Source organism: Tursiops truncatus, chromosome 3 (assembly GCF_011762595.2).
Source record: "Tursiops truncatus isolate mTurTru1 chromosome 3, mTurTru1.mat.Y, whole genome shotgun sequence".
In the NCBI taxonomy this organism is placed as follows: Eukaryota; Metazoa; Chordata; class Mammalia; order Artiodactyla; family Delphinidae; genus Tursiops; species Tursiops truncatus.
The window spans coordinates 58,958,444-58,976,047 of NC_047036.1; the positions used below are offsets into that span (position 1 = coordinate 58,958,444).

Genomic DNA, 17,604 nt, shown 5'->3' on the forward strand with positions numbered 1-17,604 from the left:
CTTCAGAATTGCCCTTTCCGAAGAGGCCTAATCCTTTCAGACCAAGCTTTGGTGCCCTTGCTCCTTAGGTTGAGGATGAGTTTTTTCCTAAGAATTTCTGCAGTTCTCAAGGCCCTCTGCTCCACTGCACTAAGACTTGTTTAAAGTTGCAGGATAAATATGGTTTATGCTCCCAGACTGGGGCTACCACTGCATGGAATATTCTGAACAGGTTAAAGCAAAGAGTGGAAATATAGTTTGTCTGAAAGCTGTCAAATGGCTGGATTGTAGACAGTCCAGAAGAAATCTTTTGGGAATATTCTAAGACAGTTACAGCCATCACCATTTGTTGAGTGATGACATACCAGGTATTATGCATACATTCAAGTTTACAACAACCCTGTGAGATAAATCATTGGATACTACAGGTGAGGAAAGGGCCTCAGAGAAGTCAAACAACTTGTCCCAATCATAGAGATAGTAAGTGGGGGAGGAGAGGTCAGGACGAGGGGATTAGGTTTGCTCCTAGGTCCAGGTCCAAGTCTGTGCCCTTACAAGCTCAGCACCACCAGATCAAGACCTTTTGAAGTGAAAGGGCTCTGAGAGACTAGATCAGTTGAGATCAAGATTGTGCTCTATTGTGTTGTTTGAGGAAAGGCAGATGTATAAACACAAATAAGACAGGTGGATTATTCAAAAAGAAATTGAAGACACAGGGCATTGGGGGAGGGGGAGTTGAGGTGAAAATTCCAACCCTCTAATCATGCCTTGGTCTTTGTGGTGACCAGCCCTCATCCTGACACTATCTAGGGACCCCAGCCACTAGTCGTCTAATTAGCATACAAAAGACACTCTCATCACTCTGCAGATTCTAAAGGTTTTAGTAGCTGTGTGCCAGGAACCAGGGACAAAGACCAAATATTTATTTTGATTATATCATAGTATCCCAAACAAAACAAAAACTAACAAACTTGCCTGCTAAATTTCTGAAACTGGAAATCAAGACATTTCTACTTAAGAACAGGCATAATTACCCTACTTAAAGGGCAGTTGTCTTCTTTGGGTTTCTGGATCTGACAACATAGCGCCAATGATCACATACCAACATACTAAGTTGTTTAGATTTTTACATTATTTATACTTACATATACTAAAATATGCTGTCCCTTTGCCCCCAGCATCTCCAGGGATAATCCCTCAGTGGTCAGGCTTTTTCTCCATGACTTGCCCCCTGCCTGTGACCTCAATAAGGGTGGGCAGCCAATTCAACCTGGTCCAACCAACCTCTTCCATCTGAATTTGAATTGTGAGGCATAGAGACTAGGAGTTGGGAGATGCATGCCATCAATAGCAGAGCTTTAAGCAGATCTCTCAACTCATGCTGTTGAGATTCCTACCTTCTGCTTGTTTAAATTTTACTTAGATTGCATAAGATCTGGTACTGCATTTTCATACCCGCATCATACCAGACATTGTTTCCAGCAAGCAGAAATGAGATATTTCAATGTGGTCGATCCATTGGTTGGTTAAGTAGCCATTCCCAGTCCCCTCTCCCTTGCTGTTTCCCCCAAAAGAGATTACAAAACTTAAATATTTTATTTCCCTGCTTCTCTTGCATTTAAGGGTGGCCATGTGATAGTTCTGGCCAAAGAAACATAAGTAGAAGTTTTCTGAAGAACTTTGGAGAATTTTTTTTCTGATAAAAGAGACAGATGCAGTATGCCCTTTCACCTTATTTCTCCTTTGAACTATAGGGGTAGCAAAACTTTTCCTCAACCCTCTTAGAGTCTCTGGCTGGGCCTGAGAATTAAGTTGACGTAAGACAGGTTAACAAGAGAAAAGTGTACAAATTTCATTTTTTACGTCTACGTGAGAGACTTCACAGAAAAATGAAGACCCAAAAAGCAGTTACACCTAAGTGCTTATATACCAGGTTGAACAAAGAGTACTAATTGTGGAAAAGTAACTAAAATATATGGGGAGGCTAAAGGAAGATAAGGGTTGATTTAACAAATCTGTTTGTACAGGTTTCCCTTAGCCTCGACTCCCGATCTCTGGTGATAAGAATATTCTTTCCTTCCTGGTGTAGAGAGGGCATCTTCCACATGAAAGAAAAAGTGCTTTCAGGAAGAAAAAAGGAGGTCACAGTGCCTTTCCTGAATCTTCTATTTTTCAAGTGCCTCTAGTTCAAAATTACCCTTGTGCCAAAGTGGTGTATTTGGGGATGGCACATTCTACTACTATTCAGAACCCAGATGTAACACCTGGAGCTTCAGCAGCCATCTTGAAACCATGTGTCAAAGGCCAACAGAATTGTAGAGGTGCTGTTCCTGACACTATTGTGCTACTGGACCAATGCTAGTAACCACCTACCTCCAGATTTCTTGATGTGAGAGGAGGAAAAATGTTTAAACCTCTGTGAGTTAGGTTCTCCATTATCTGCAGCTGAAAAGAATAATTCAAAAGCAACTCATTCGTAAAGACTAATTACCCTATATATATCCGAAGAAAACAGAAACACTAATCTGAAAAGATACGTGCACCCCAAAGTTCATAGCAGCATTATTTACAATAGCTAAGAGATGGAAGCAACCTAAGTGTCCATCAACAGATGAATGGATAAAGAAAATGTGATACACACACACACACACACACACACACACACACACACACACACACGCACACAAAATGGAGTACTACTCAGCCATAAAAAGAACTTTGCCACTTGCAACAACATGGATGGACTTGGAGGTATCATGCTTAGTGAAATAGGTCAGAGAAAGACAAATGCTATATGTTATCACTTACATGTGGAGTCTAAAAAATAAAACTAATGAATATAACAAAAAAGAAACAGACTCACAGATACAGAAGACAAACTCATTACCAGTGGGGAGAGGAAAGGGGGAGGGACAAATAGGGGTAGGAGATTAAGAGATACAACCTACTATGTAAAAAATAAATAAGCTAGGGCTTCCCTGGTGGCGCAGTGGTTGAGAGTCCGCCTGCCGATGCAGGGGACGTGGGTTCCTGCCCCGGTCCGGGAGGATCCCACATGCTGCAGAGCGGCTGGGCCCGTGAGCCATGGCTGCTGAGCCTGAGTGTCCGGAGCCTGTGCTCTGCGACGGGAGAGGCCACAACAGTGAGAGGCCCGCGTACCGCAAAAAAAAAAAAAAAAAAAAGCTACAAGGATGTATTGTACATCACAGGGAATATCCCCAATACTTTATAATAACTATAAATGAAGTATAATCTTTAAAGATTGTGAATCACCGTGTTGAAACTAATAGAACGTTGTAAATCAACTACATCTCAATTTTTAAAAAAATGAATTACACTAGTGCAGGGAAAGTACTTCCTGGTATTGAGACAGTAAGCCAAAATGTAAATTTCATTAGTTCTATGCAGTCTTCAATTGTTTTCTACTCACTCTACATATACTCCTTAATCATGGGAACCATATCATCCACCTTATTTAAAATATCTACAATCCTTGAGCAGGGCTGGACCATCAGAAAAGTGTTTTTTTAAATACAATATTCTTTTCATGAAGCACTAGGCCTCCAGATAAGGTACACCCCAGAATCTGTAAGCAGTTTCAGAAAATAGTACCCTTTGGAACCAAGGATACTGTTTGTTTTGTTGGAACCAAGCAAAAAAACTAAGATGATTCAATACAGGCAGAAGTGACTCACCCTAAGAGGGAGTTATAGATGTGGCTGCAGAGAATACAGTGTTCTCTGTATAAGAAAACCGGAATACAGCCACTTGGCAAAAGACGAAACTGGATCTACACCTCACACCACGTACAAAAATGGACTCCAAAGGAATCAGAGATCTTAATGTAAAGAACAAAACCCAACAAGTACTAAAAGAAAACACAGATGGATTCCTTTATAATCTGGGTGTAGGGAAAGGCTTTTGAATTATAATTCAAAATCCAGATATAATAAAAGACTACATTTAAAAAAACAAAAACAAAACCCAAAACTTTTGCATGGCGAAAATCACTATAAGCAAGGTCAGACAAACTGGAAGAAAACATTTGCAAAATATATCACAAATAATGGGCTAATTCTCATAACAAGAAGTACATCTCAAATCTAACAGCAAGTAGAAGGGTAACACTGACACAGATTAGAGCAACTTGGTAGGCAAACAGGGATATATTACCATTCACTAGCTAGTTCTCATGCATATTAGGACTTCATAGTTAAATCTTACAGGCAGGAAGTTTCAAATGCTTACCTATCTGATGGACTCTTTCAGTAGTCAGGTGGTGTCAAATCTAGTGTGCAGAAGAATTTCTGTCAAATCTGTAAGAACAAAATATGCACCCTATATTTTAAGAAATACAAGTAGAATTCAAGGATACTTTTGACTCGGACATTTTCCCTCCTCACATGGTTTTAAAAAAATTAAAAAGCTTTGGGATTCTGCTGGAGTTCTGATTTTTACACTGATTTTAGAAAATAACTCCCACAAATAATATGCTTCCTCTGTCCAACAAAGCTAAGAGTTTACATATCGGAATCATAGTAACTCCACCTGTATGTAGAAGCTTCATGAATTCCTGCTTAACCAGCCATCAGCCCTCTTGTCCTTTCTTTGAAATCCTCAGGGCAAGAAATGTTTGTTGACTTCACTTGACTGGGCAAGTTCCTGCTTAACAGTATTTATAACCAGAGTCATAGTTTCACTATTGTTAGAGCCATCAACAAATATATATTGATCACTTTCCTTGTGTAAACTAGAGTACTTGCAAGCTTAAAAATGTTGACATCCACCAGTTACAGGGACCAGGTCTACTCAGAGGCCAAGGACAACCAAAGTGAGGAAATAAGAGGCCTTCAGAATGTGGTTTGTGAATGGAATACTATTGCCCAGGCATTAGGAAGGAATTATAACAATTTCGGGGGGAACAGGGCCAGCTTCTGAAATGGCTTAGGGCTTGTAGTCAAAAGAGGCCCAGTAGGAATATAAAAGGAATGAAAAGGCTGGCATGGCAACCCATGATGCAGTCCTCACAGCTACGAGGTACCTCTTGCCACATCTCCTGCTCATGTGTCATCAGCAGCAGCAATTCCTGGCAGGCTGAAGACTTCCACCTTCAAGTGTCAACCATCAAGTCTTCCAACTTTTTTGTCTCAAGGCTTTTTCCAAAGCCTCAGTATCTCTGCTCTGCATACATGTAGCTGGAAGTGTGCCCCAGAAGGCATTCTCAACCAAAGAGTGAGGGACAAGTGATCCCACCTCACCACCACTCCCCCACCCCCGCTCTGCCATCCTTCAGAGGGGCATTCTACAGAGGGTCCCCAGCAGAACTGAGCCCCAGTTGCCCACAGTGGTGGCTAGCTGGATACTGGCCTTTTCCTTCTTCCCTGTTATTCTTTGCATTCTTATTCTGACCTCCTGGGGTCATCCCCCAAATGAGTTACTGCACTAGGGCTTTTGACCCAGTCTTTGCCTTTGGGGGAACGCAAACCAAGACAGTCCTACTCTCGGTGAAGGAGGAATAGGATCAACTGAAAAAGCAGGTTGAAGTTTTAGACTCAGTCAGGCCTGCTTGAAAAGAATAGGGTACCAGAGAGAAGTGGGTCTATCATACGGGTGCAGGGGAGAGTGGACAGAAATGCTTCTGTTACATTTAAGGCCTACCCAAATCAGAATGCCTTCCTTCTCTGTACCTGACTATACTTTTTTTTTTTTTGGTGGTACGCGGGCCTCTCACTGCTGTGGCCTCTCCCGTTGCGGAGCACAGGCTCCGGATGCGCAGGCTCAGCAGCCATGGCTCACGGGCCTAGCCGCTCCGCGGCATGTGGGATCTTCCCGGACCGGGGCACGAACCCGCTTCCCCTGCATCGGCAGGCGGACTCTCAACCACTGCACCACCAGGGAAGCCCCTGACTATACTTTTATCTTTTTCTTTTTACTAGAATGAGAAGGGCACCTAAAAACAGAGACCAAACAGTTTCACTCTCACTTTATTCCCTATTAAATGCAGTGTCACACAATGGCCAGATATTACAATCTGAGCTTTAAGCTCTTTACCAAAATTGAGATTATTTGGTGTCCAACTAGTCCTAGATTCCAAAATAAAGATGGCTCCTCTTGTGAGGAATAAAGTAGAGGAGACCTAAGGCTTTGTCCACAGCCTGTAATCAAGCTCCTGGAGAGTTTCTAGAGCAACTATTTCAATAAAGGACTGGGCAAGGGTCTGTTCTGGCTACTCGCATTACCTTCTTTAGGGCAAAAATTATTAGCCCAACTATAATTATCTTAACTTTCCTTGGTGTACATGGGTCAAATTTCTTCCTAAACGTGTATTTCAAAAGAACAAGCAAGCGGGATTTCTGAACAGAGAGACATTGAGCAGTCTTTGCAGATGTTTTATGTTCTCCCTTGGGGAAGATAAACAGCCCATCTTTCTAGAGGAAGCACAGAGACCTTGGCAATACCGTTCTTTCTTTCTTTTTTTTTTTTAACATCTTTATTGGAGTATAATTGCGTTACAATGGTGTGTTAGTTTCTGCTTTATAACAAAGTGAATCAGCTACACATATATCCCCATATCTCCTCCCTCTTGCATCTCCCTCTCATCCTCCCTATTCCACCCCTCTAGGTGGTCACAAAGCAGGCAATACCTTTCTTGAGAACAGAGGTTAGTTTGCTAATTCTACTCATTCTCCAGGAGAAGGGAAGAATTAGCTTTAGGGATGTTTGGACCCAGCTAGGGAGATTTTATCAAGAACATCTCATAACATACTGTCATTCAAGAAGCACAAATTCTTCAAAGCCTGGAAAGTGCAAAGTCAAATGGAAAAAGTAAGATTTTAGGGATGAGACAAGGTCAGGAGACTTATCAGTGCTCATCGGGGCCCCCAAGACATGGGCTTTGAAAGCATCAATAACTAGTTTCAGTTCAGTCCAGCTGAAACAAATGTGGAAAGAACTGGAAACCTTCTCAGGGAGGCAGGAGTCACAGGCCTAAGCAATTTCAGAGAAGGAGGTAGCCATTGTGGTAAAAAAGCATGGAGATCATGGTAGGTATTAAACGATGCAGAGGAAGAAGCAGGGAAATCAAGACCACACGCTGGTTGAAAGTTGCTGGTAACTATTCATTCAGTGTTACAGGTGTTAAAGCAATGAATAAGACCAGTGAGGCCCTTTATTCTTTTTTTCTTTTTTTTTCTTTTGGCTGTACCACTTGGCTTGCAGGATCTTAGTTCCCTGACCGGGGACTGAACCTGAGCCCTTGGCAGTAAAAGTGCAGTCCTAACCACTGGACCACCAGGGGATTCCCAAGGCCCTTTATTCTGAGAAGAGAGAAAGAGAGCCCTCTTTGCTAGTTTCACAGATTACCTTTTTATGTTCAACCATTTGTAATATTATACATTTTCGGTGGATTTAGCTGAAACTCAAGTCTAGATGTTAATGAGAATTCCATTGACATTTCAAGCTAATGTTTATAAAATAACAAATCTTTGATCTTAGGTTTGTATCTTTTGCTATGCCCCTAAAATCTTGATAGTAAAATTGTTTCCTGTTTTTGAGTTAAGTGATCAGCAACTGGTTTGGGTACTTACTGTATGCTCACCCAGTGTGGGGACAATATGGAAGATTTAGAGGTGGGAGCCTTTCTTCAGTTTTGAGCTGGGCACATTGTTGCCGAAAAAAAGGTTACATTCCCCATCTCCCTTGTTGCCTTGTATTTCTGGCCACTGAAATATAAACAATGAAAAGGAGCTGACTCAGTTGGGAGGGGCCCTTTTTCCGCCCTTTTGTTTTTATTCTGCTCCTTCCAAAAGGACTGAAATGCAGATATGAAAATGGAACTCCAGTTGCCATCTTGGACCATAAGGTGACCCTGAGGATGGAAAACACAGGCTGAGGATGGTGAAGCAGAGAGACAGAAGGGTCCCTGAAAGCATCTTGCACTTCCATGTTAATCCTAGATGAACTATTTCCAGTTTTCTTTACCCAAGAATAAAAAGAAACGCTTATCTTGTTGAAGCCACTTCTAGTTTAGGCTTTCTGTTACTTGTAGCCAAATTCATTGCAATTTGTAACAGATACAGTTAGGGTGCTATATACTTTTTGGGCCATATTTACGTACGAGCGACAGTACTTTCATATTAAAAGATGGCCTACTATTTGCAGGCCTGGGCAATTGTTCTTTGTCTTTTCTTTCAATGGAGTTGCTCAGGGAAGCTGAAGAGAGCCCCCTTGCGCCACTATCCTTCTTTATTTTCTTTTACACTTGCCTTGTTTTTTCTCCCACCATTATAATTTCCTCCCTCAACTGGGAGCAAATATAAAGCTGAAGGAAGAGGTTGGGATTGGAAGAATGAAGGTGAACAGGAGGAAGATACTGGGGACTTGACAACTGAGCTGGATACAGATTTTATAGTAAATGGCTCACTCCACTCTTATCAACTGAGACCAGGACCAGGTTTGTTATTGAAGGAGAAAAAGTGGTGCTCACACTTGGGTCAAAATGTGTTCTTTTTCTTTCCCCTTTTATTGGTCTTTCACTGACTTTTTTGGGAACCAGCCACCCTAGCCAAGAATCCCTAAGAATCTTGGGAATAGATGTTTACTCCTCATTATTGATATGCTGTTTCTATTGATATGCTGTCTGAACATTCTTTTTTCCTGAGGAGTGTAAATTCCTTTAAAAGAAAAAATATATATATTCCAATATATCTCATACCCACTCCCCAACTGATTCTACAAAGCTGGGGAAGGGCCTAAAGAGAGGAATGGGGAAACTGTAAAGAAAATCACTATTAAACAGTGAAAGCAGGTTTGGTGGACAGAAGAAATCTTTAACTGTGGGCACCCTCTCCTGCAGAGACCTTTGCTCCTAACTTCAAGAGAGGCTCCAGCTATTGATTTCTGTTTAGAAAGTTTTAGAAACAAAGAAGCAGAATTCTAAGTTTTGCTACTGAAGTAAAATAGCAAAAAAAATTTAAAAAGAGGAATAGCCAAGACTTTGGCCCACGTGAGATGCCACCAGTAGAAACTTGAGATCAGCCAACCTGCTCATGACTTCCTCACCTTTTAAATATCTCATATGCTACAGTACTTCAAGATTTCTGCCTAATTAAATGTTCTGCTCCTGTATCTGTCACCTCCATTCTCATGCTCACAATCTTGACTCTAGTGCCTACAATAGCCTTCCTTCAAACCACTTCCTCCCCTTGTTCAAAACACCCTGCACCCCAACTCCATGCCCTACCTCTTTTCGCAGTGGACCCTTGGCATACCTCACTCAGAACCCTTACCATGTTATCTGGAAGGATCCATTTGTGTATGTTTTCTTATTTAAATCTGCACCTTGAGGGACTTCCTTGGCGGTCCAGTGGCTAAGCCTCCCCGCTCCCAATGCAGGGGGCCCGGGTTCGATCCTTAGTCAGGGAGCTAGATCCCACACGCCACAACTAAAAGATCCTGCATGCCGAAACTAAGACCTGCGCAGCCAAATAAATAAATAAATTAAAAAAAAAAAAAAAAAAGACTGTGCTTCCACTGCAGGGGGCGTGGGTTCAATCCCTGGTTGGGGAACTAAGATTCCACATGCCGTGCGGCACAGGTAAAATATATATATACATATAAGAATCTGTACCTTGAGTGCCTAGCCCTTTGCCTAGCACAGAGTAGCTCCTCCGTGAATATTTCTTGACCTTGAGCAGGAGCGATAATCAATCACAACATCTGCCAAAAGCTAAGTGACCAGTTATCAGTTGTAATGTACTAGTTAAAAAAGACATCCCTGAAATAAAAAAAAAACATTTGTGCAAGACAAAGAGAGAGAGAAAATTACCCAAAGCTGGAAGATATAAATTTGAACACAGCTGGGAACTGTGAATGGGAAATAAATAAGTAAAACTCTTTGTTGATGTTATGAAAGGTCTTTCACAATGGATCATCAGAGGCTTCAACAATCATGATATGTGCAAGATAGCACAGTGGAGTGGTTTAGAGCATGTGCTCAGGAAATGGACTTCAAAGTTCATATTCCAGCTGTGTAAACCTAGGCAGATTACTTAACTTCTCTGTTTCTGTAGCTCCATCATTTGTAAAATGCAGATTCTACTAATGCTTTCCGAATGTTATGAGAATTAAAGGAGTTAATAAAAATAAAGCACTTAGAAAAGTGGCTAGTGCATAGAAAGAGCTATATAAAATTTTACTACTATTGTTATTACTGTTCCTGTTATAATTCCTCATCCTAAAGCATGGCCTATGACAACAAGAAGAAGGAAAATTGATGGAGGGCTAACATACTTATATAAGTAAATACTAAGAGCTATGTGGATAAAGATGGCAATGTGGGCCATTCACTACTTTAAATTTAGATCTCTTAAAATTGTACTTTTATAAACTCTTTGCTGTGAGGGTAAACCCACAAAAAAAGAAAGCACAGATTCCTTTGTCCCCACCCCCCCCACTTTCCCCTTCTATGTGTGTCCTTGTCAAATTTTGTGATTTATCATTAAGTACAAATTATTATTTAAGTGCATAAAGATCCTTTTGACATAAATTGGGAATCATATAGAAGTTGTTTTAAGAACATAAAACTAGACAATTAGAGTTTCTTTATTACTTGCTTTTGAACTCATAATCTCACTGGAGTTCTTAATTAAGCCGAGTTTGGGAATACAGTTTCCAGATCTTGGTCTAAAGACTTTTTGTTGAAACACCTTCATAATCCTTATTTGAATTTATATTAGTAAGCATTTATATAATCTGTAACTTATAATTCTGAGATAGCTGGTCCTTTTGACTTCTGGGGACATTAAAAGTACAACGAAGTTTCTAGCTCTGAGTACTTACAGATCTTTTTTTCTTTCTTCTTCTTTCTTTTGATAAGACTCATAATAGGATACTTTAGTTTTTGGTTAGTTCCCCTTAGTCTTCTTCACTGTGAAAACTCTTTCCTTCCATTATGATCAATTCAACAAATATTTAACAGTCATCTAATTTTTTGAAGGGGTATAAGGTTTATAAAGGAAGTTTCCATGTCTCTCATGTGGCTGCTATAACTCCAGTGCCAACCAAGGTGCGTTGCACATAATGGGTGCTTGAAAAGTATTTCGTAAAGAGATATGAATAAAGATCCTATACTGAAGCAGTGGAGGATAGTAGAACCAGTATAAGTTTTAGATATGTGTTCAAATCTCAGTTTTCCAAATTATTATCTATGTGATCTAAAGCAAGTTGTTTAACAAACTCATTTTTTCTTGTAAATGGAAATATCTGTTTCATAAGAATTATGAGAATTTATCAAGATAATAGTTTATTAAAACTCCTCCTGAGTGTATAGTGGGTATCAGGGACTGCGTTTCAAAATATAGGTCTTTAAACGTTGAGGGGATTGCAATTCCTGTTCTTAAGAAAGTTCCACATAATAATAACACAGGTCACAGAATATGGACATGTTATGGGTGTTCAGAGTAGGGAGAGATGACTGTATTTGAGGGCATCAGGAAACGAGGTGACATATGAAATAGTCCTTGAAGGAGAGTTAGGATTTCAACAGTTGAAATGTGCAGGCATGTCCAGATTAAACAGAGAACATAAACAGGGAGCAAAAAGGTACTGAGTGTGACTGAAAAAAGGTCAGTTACTCTTTTGGCTGAAATGTAGGGTTGACACAGGAAATAGTGAGAGATAAACAAGAAATGTGAGGTAGGGCCATATTGGGGTTGCCAATTTCTTTAATTCAACAGACAATGAGCAAACTCTTGGTAATTTGGGGGTAGGCCAACGGAATAATAGGATTGGAAGGTGGAAGCACCTAAGCGTGGAGAGACCCGTTAGGAGAGGCTATTGCATTATTTCAGGCAAGAGATAATAAAGGTCTGCAGCAGGGAGGGGTCAGAGGGAAAGCAGACACGACAAAAAAGCAGGCACATTTCAGAGCGAATCGACAGTCTGTGCCTAGTGCCTTGTGCTGTAGGGAGAGAGGGAGAGAAGGGGGGAAGAGAAGGAGGGAGATGGGGGAAGAGGAGGAGGGAGAGAGAAACCCCATGACTGGAGCCATTTACACTATTTACAGGAATGGGTAAATCACAGGAAAGTGTCGGTTTGGGTTTCGGAAATGGGTCAGCTTGAGGTTTGGATTGCTCCTTGCTGCCACCTTCCCTTTTGTACATCCTGGTTTTCAGGGCCACCTCCACCTCTTTCCACCAAGTAATTGTGCATTCTATCCTTGACCTGACCCTGCGTTTATCTTCACGCCCCAATTCTGCTCCCTACTACTCCTGGCCATTGTACTCTCACAGCCACAATGACCCCAGCTCAGGTCCTGGGCTGTAGGACACTCCACCCGGCAGATCCCCTATCGTCTTCGCCTAGGCAGCTTCCATGCGTGCGCCCCCACGGCTCTGTGACCAATAGGCAGGCCCTAGTGCTGGGATTCGACTGGCTATTGGTTGGCTGAGCCATGGTGAGAGATGGTGCGGTGCCCGTTCTCAGCACGGGTGAGAGCTGTGGGCGGTTGTTAAGGCGACCGTTCGTGACGTAGCGCCGTCAGGCCGAGCAACCCCCAGATGATTGGCTAGACGATCGGACGATCCTTCCTTATTGGTCACAGGCTCGTCCGGCTCCGAGCGTGCGTAGAAGCAAAGGTTTCTTCCGCTCCGCGTCTTCGTTGACTGGAGACGCGCGGAGCGCCAGATCCTGGGGACTGTGGCCTCTGGTGAGATAGGGAGGTGAGGAGGGCGGCGGTGGGCGGGAGCGGGTTAGGGTCGTGCAGGTGGCGGTTCTCGAGTTCCGTCCGGCCCTGGAAAGGGGCAGCCGGCACCTCCTGCCGACCCGGGGGGAGCTGCGCTGGCGGCTTTGCCCGGGGTGGCGCCCGGGTCCTGCGGGGACTGCGAGGAGACGTCCTTGACGTGCGGCCGGCCGAGTGGCGGCCCGCATCTATGCCGGGGAGCCCGCGGGCCAAGCTGGGAGCCCGCGGGCCAAGCTGGGCCAGAGGGGCGGGGGGGCGGGCCGGCCTCTTCTGGGCTCCCGTTTCCATCGGTGGACCGGCGGGGCGGCGCCGCGTTCGCTGGCCCTGTCCGAAGTCGGCGGTGCTGGCCAAGCAGTCACGATCGTCGGGGCGGAAAGGGTGCCAGGCAGGGTGATCTCGGAGTCCCCTTAATTCGAGGAATGCTGGTGGGCTGTGGGGCAGCCAAGCCCGCATGTTGGGGAGGGAACGCGAGAAGGTCTGTCAGGTGTGGGCGTTCACGCCCAGGCTTGCAGTTATCACTGGGCTCACGCCCTGGCGCTGCTGTTCGTCAGCACCTTAAATGCTGCTGACTAACTCAGAGCCGTGAAAGAACCGTGGATCTGCATAGATGCGTCTGGTTATTTCCAGGAGAAACGGGATTGAGAGGATGCAGAGCCCAAGGTAGAGACTTGCCCGAAGACTTCAACGATTCTTCCTCTCCGTCCTCTCCGTCTCCTTCCTCTCCTTCTTTCTTCTTCTCTTTTTTTTTTTTTTTTTTTTGGTCAGGGGGCGTAGTCTCCTTGGTGCTGATTGCTGATGTCCTTTAGTCCAAACCTTGTAGGTTTTTCGGAATATTTGGTTTTGGTATTTTGATAAGGAAGAACGTACCTTGGAGACTCACAAATAGAACAGTCAGTTTTTGCAGTAGGAGGAGGTTGATGTACTTCATCTTACATGGTCGTTTGAAATTTTTCAGGTCTTTGAGGACAAGCCTTCTTAGACTTGGTCCTGAAAAGTCATGGGAAACATCTGTTTCCAGGCCGTACTAAGTAATCGTGTAAAATTTTAGCGTCACGCAATGTATTTTTTATGTTTGCTTGTGAATTATTTTTTTTCTCCGTGCAATGAAAGACATTTTTTGATTTAGAGGTAATCTAGAAAGGCCCAGAGTGTGACAAGACTGGATTGTGAGGGCCTGCTTGGTGGTAGTGTCTTTCCAACTTGTGATAAACTTGGCAGTAAAGACAATGGGAGTTAGTAATATGAAGGCTTAAAAAATGTGCAAAGATTACATCATTAACATGTGAAAACGGTTGTGTGTGTGGCATAAGCATTTCAAAATGAAGTGTGTGCGCACGCATGTGCATGTGCTCTTTTTATTCTTGTATGATCCAGTTTCTAGCCCATGGATAGATTAACACATCTATATCACTATCTATTTAGGTTGACCATATGAAATTGCTGATATTTGACATTTGACCGTTTTTCCCATACAAAAAAATAGCAGTTTCATATGGTTCACTTAATACTTGCCTTTGTTAAGGAACTTTGGAGCTCTAGCTTCATAAGTGAATAAAAAGATATGTGACTTACACAGAGGCACACCATGTCATAGAATTGGGTGTAGAATCCAGGTTTCCTGATTCCAGTGTGAGAATTTTTTTTTTTCCATAGGATACTGGGTTGAGCAGCAGAATTCTCGATCCTGTTGGAATAAAAATGACTCCGTACAAGACATGGTTTATTTATTTGTTGTCTGTTTATTTATTTTTGGCTGCGTTGGGTCTTTGTTGCTACGCATGGGCTTTCTCTACTTGCGGTTGAGCGAGGGCTGCTCTTCGTTGTGGTACGTGGGCTTCTCATTGCGGTGGTTTCTCTTGCTGCAGAGCATAGGCTCTAGGTGCACGGGCTTCAGTAGTTGTGGCTCACGGGCTGAATTCAGTAGTTCTGGCGCACGGGCTTAGTTGCTCCGTGGCATGTGGGATCCTCCTGGACCAGGGCTCGAACCTGTGTCCCCTGCATTGGCAGGCGGATTCTTAACCACTGCGCCACCAGGGAAGTCCCCTACATGGTTCTTGCCTTCAAAGAGACAAAACGTACACAGCAATTAGTATGAGAACAATGTAAGATAGTGTATAATCAAATACTGGAATGTGTAGCACAGGAAGAGTGCTGAGTGGGAGGAAAGAATCAGAGTAGGATGCCAAAGCATCTTTTTCTGCAATTGGCCATAGTAGGTGGTTTTTGTAGCATATTGAATTAGAGTTTGGGGATTCAATTTAATTTAAATTATCCATTCTTTTGAATAATCTGTGAAATGTTTGCAGCATACTTCAGTCTGAATAAGCAAGGCATACATTGCCTAACTTGATTTTTTAAACTAAAATTTATTTTTATTGCAGCATGGCCTAAATACTGTACTTTGAATTGGCATGAGCTGTCTATTGCCTGCTAGTGCCACTTGCAACTGCTGATGAAGTTGGAAGATTGGATTCCATGGCATTTAAATGATTTGCAAAAACACAGGGAAATCGAGAGGGTGCTAGTGGGAAATGTGCAATTATAGTTACTTTTGACACACCTTTGTACATTTGGTTACTCATTTTGTATTTCCAAATAGGTGAGGTTCTATGTGTTTGGAGATGGTTTATGAGATCATGTCACGGTATCACGTGTAAATCTTTTCCGGAATGTTGCAAAGATGACTTTATACCTAGGAAAGAAATGTTCCAGTATTGACAATGCTACCATGAAGCTTTTGAGGGAAAACATAATGTCCCTAATATATAATTATAGATTAATAATGCTAAACCTATTTGTGATCAAATTGGGGTGCCTTCTTGATAGCAGCTCAGATTTTAATTCAACTGAATTAACTTTTTAATAGTGAAGAATACATTTTCTTGTTGAGGGAATATTCTAAATTGAGAGGGCTTGCGGGGAGAGAGTGTTAGAAACTTTGACCTAGTTTCAAAATGTGTTTTTAGTTAATTCATCTTCTGCAACACTGATGCTAGTTGATCCTTTAGACTAGTTTATAGAGTTTTGTTTTTTTGTTTTTAAATATAAGGAAGTTATGTGATAGAAGGCTGTCATGAAAATCTAGGTTCTTATGAGGCTTTTAGTTGAAATGAAGTAGAGTTCAAATCTAAGATATGATTAATATTCTCCAATACTTTAAGTCCAAGTCCCTGCTAATTTAATAGAAAGTATGTTTGTTATTGTTCATTTTCCAGGATAGTATAGGAAATGTATAGCCTCTCTTCCCAACCCCATCCTCCCTTAATATGTTCTCTGAATGCAGAGAACTGGGGGGCTTGAAGTGGGGGAGTTATATCCATATCTTTAAAAAAGTCATCTTTAGGTCTGTTTCCAGATGTGTCAATAAAATGCATGCTACTGTAGCTTAAGAATTTATTTTTAATTAGCAGGTATTTGTTGAGCAACTGCTATGTATGAATGCAATGTGCTGGAGGATGAAATGAGCAATAGGCCTCAGGGAGGAAGGTTGAAAAAGCCTGAATAAACACAGGCAGATGCATGCCACATTTATACATTCCAGTGACCCGCCCGCCTTTTAAAATTGAGACCCACAATAAGAAATACATGTTATGTCGGAAGCCAGTACAAACACTCATATGTATAATTTCATGAAACGTAATGTTTCAAAAAATAATATCTACCCATACCACATGCCTTACCCACAGCTTTTTTCTCTTTTTCCTTTTATTTTAAAATATTTGTTCTGACTCATAAACTTGATTTCATGATCTCATCGATCCAGTGAAGGAGTGTGACCTGTGGTTTGGAAACCAGGTATCTATTTGGTGGCCTGGTGTGGCTGAAATGTAGAGAATAGAGAACATTGAGTGATGCAGTGAGAGGTGACGCTTAGTAATTGCTTTGGTTTGTAAAAGCCATCTCTTATTTTCTTTTCCCTAACACTTTAAATAGATTAATGCTTTATTTTCCTTAATTTGGTTCCTTTTTATTTTCTTTCTTCAATAAATGAATCACTTTCTTAATTATTACCATAAATGTGAGATTCATTTGAATTCTTGATAGTCTGTCAATCAGTGGCCTTAAAATTAAATCTTAATTGATTTTTATGGGTAGTTAATATGCTTTATCATAAGCATTAATTTTAGTGTAAGAAGGCTTGCAAGTTCCTATATTAGAGATTAATAACTATACTAGATTTTTTTTTAAACCAGAATATCAAAATTATTATTACTGTTATTTAGCCGGCAAACATGGAAAAGTTTTGCCATGGTAGTCATTAGGTCAAAATAACCCATATTCTGTTGGGAATTTTTCAATGCTGTAGATGTCTACTTTGGCCAGCCATCCTCTTATTCAAGTACTGTTCCAGCATTTTTATTAAATGCTGTTAAAGTTTGGGAAAAGACCTCTGGTGACAGCAACATTGGGAAGTTTATTAAACATTTTGCTAGTGACATATTATGCCATGTGTTTTATGGAATGGAAAAGTCTAATGGACTCCTGCCCTTGAAGAGCTTTATAAACTAAGATAATGATTTACAGGAGGACACTGAACAAGTAGATTGTTTGGTATTTATCTTTTGCATAACTAGAATGTATAGAATGAAGAGGGTGCTTATATGCATTTTGTGTCAGGGTAATCAAAATAAATGTGAATGGTTGTTTCTCACTTTTGTTTTGTGCTTTATTGCTCTCCTCCTTGCCTCAGATAATAATCGGGCTGAGGTGTTATTTGGTTTGATCTTAAATGCTCTAATTCATACAACTGGTAAGAAAAAGCTGCTTTTAAGTTGTTTGTTAGTGAATAATAGAGGATTTAAGTGTTGTGAGTAAAGAAGTAATAACAGTCCTCTTATTTTAATTTTGTAATTATTTTCCAGAATTATAAGGAATACTGTCAAATA

The 17,604-nt window shown here is 41.5% G+C and overlaps 1 protein-coding gene across 3 annotated transcripts in view; it reads left to right on the forward strand.

Annotated features, from left to right (window-relative positions):
* The window catches only part of HMGCR (3-hydroxy-3-methylglutaryl-CoA reductase), a 53,304-nt gene that overhangs the window by 19,909 nt on the left and 15,791 nt on the right, over window positions 1–17,604 (forward strand). Inside the window, exon 1 of one of the 3 annotated variants that reach the window (XM_019929823.3) lies at window positions 12,579–12,685. The exons of 1 other annotated variant lie outside the window; for it this stretch is intronic. The gene's annotated coding sequence lies outside the window, so the exon portion shown is untranslated. Of the gene's footprint in view, window positions 1–12,578; window positions 12,699–17,604 lie in introns of those variants that run through there. One more of the 3 variants, XM_004326385.4, reaches the window with a different exon arrangement.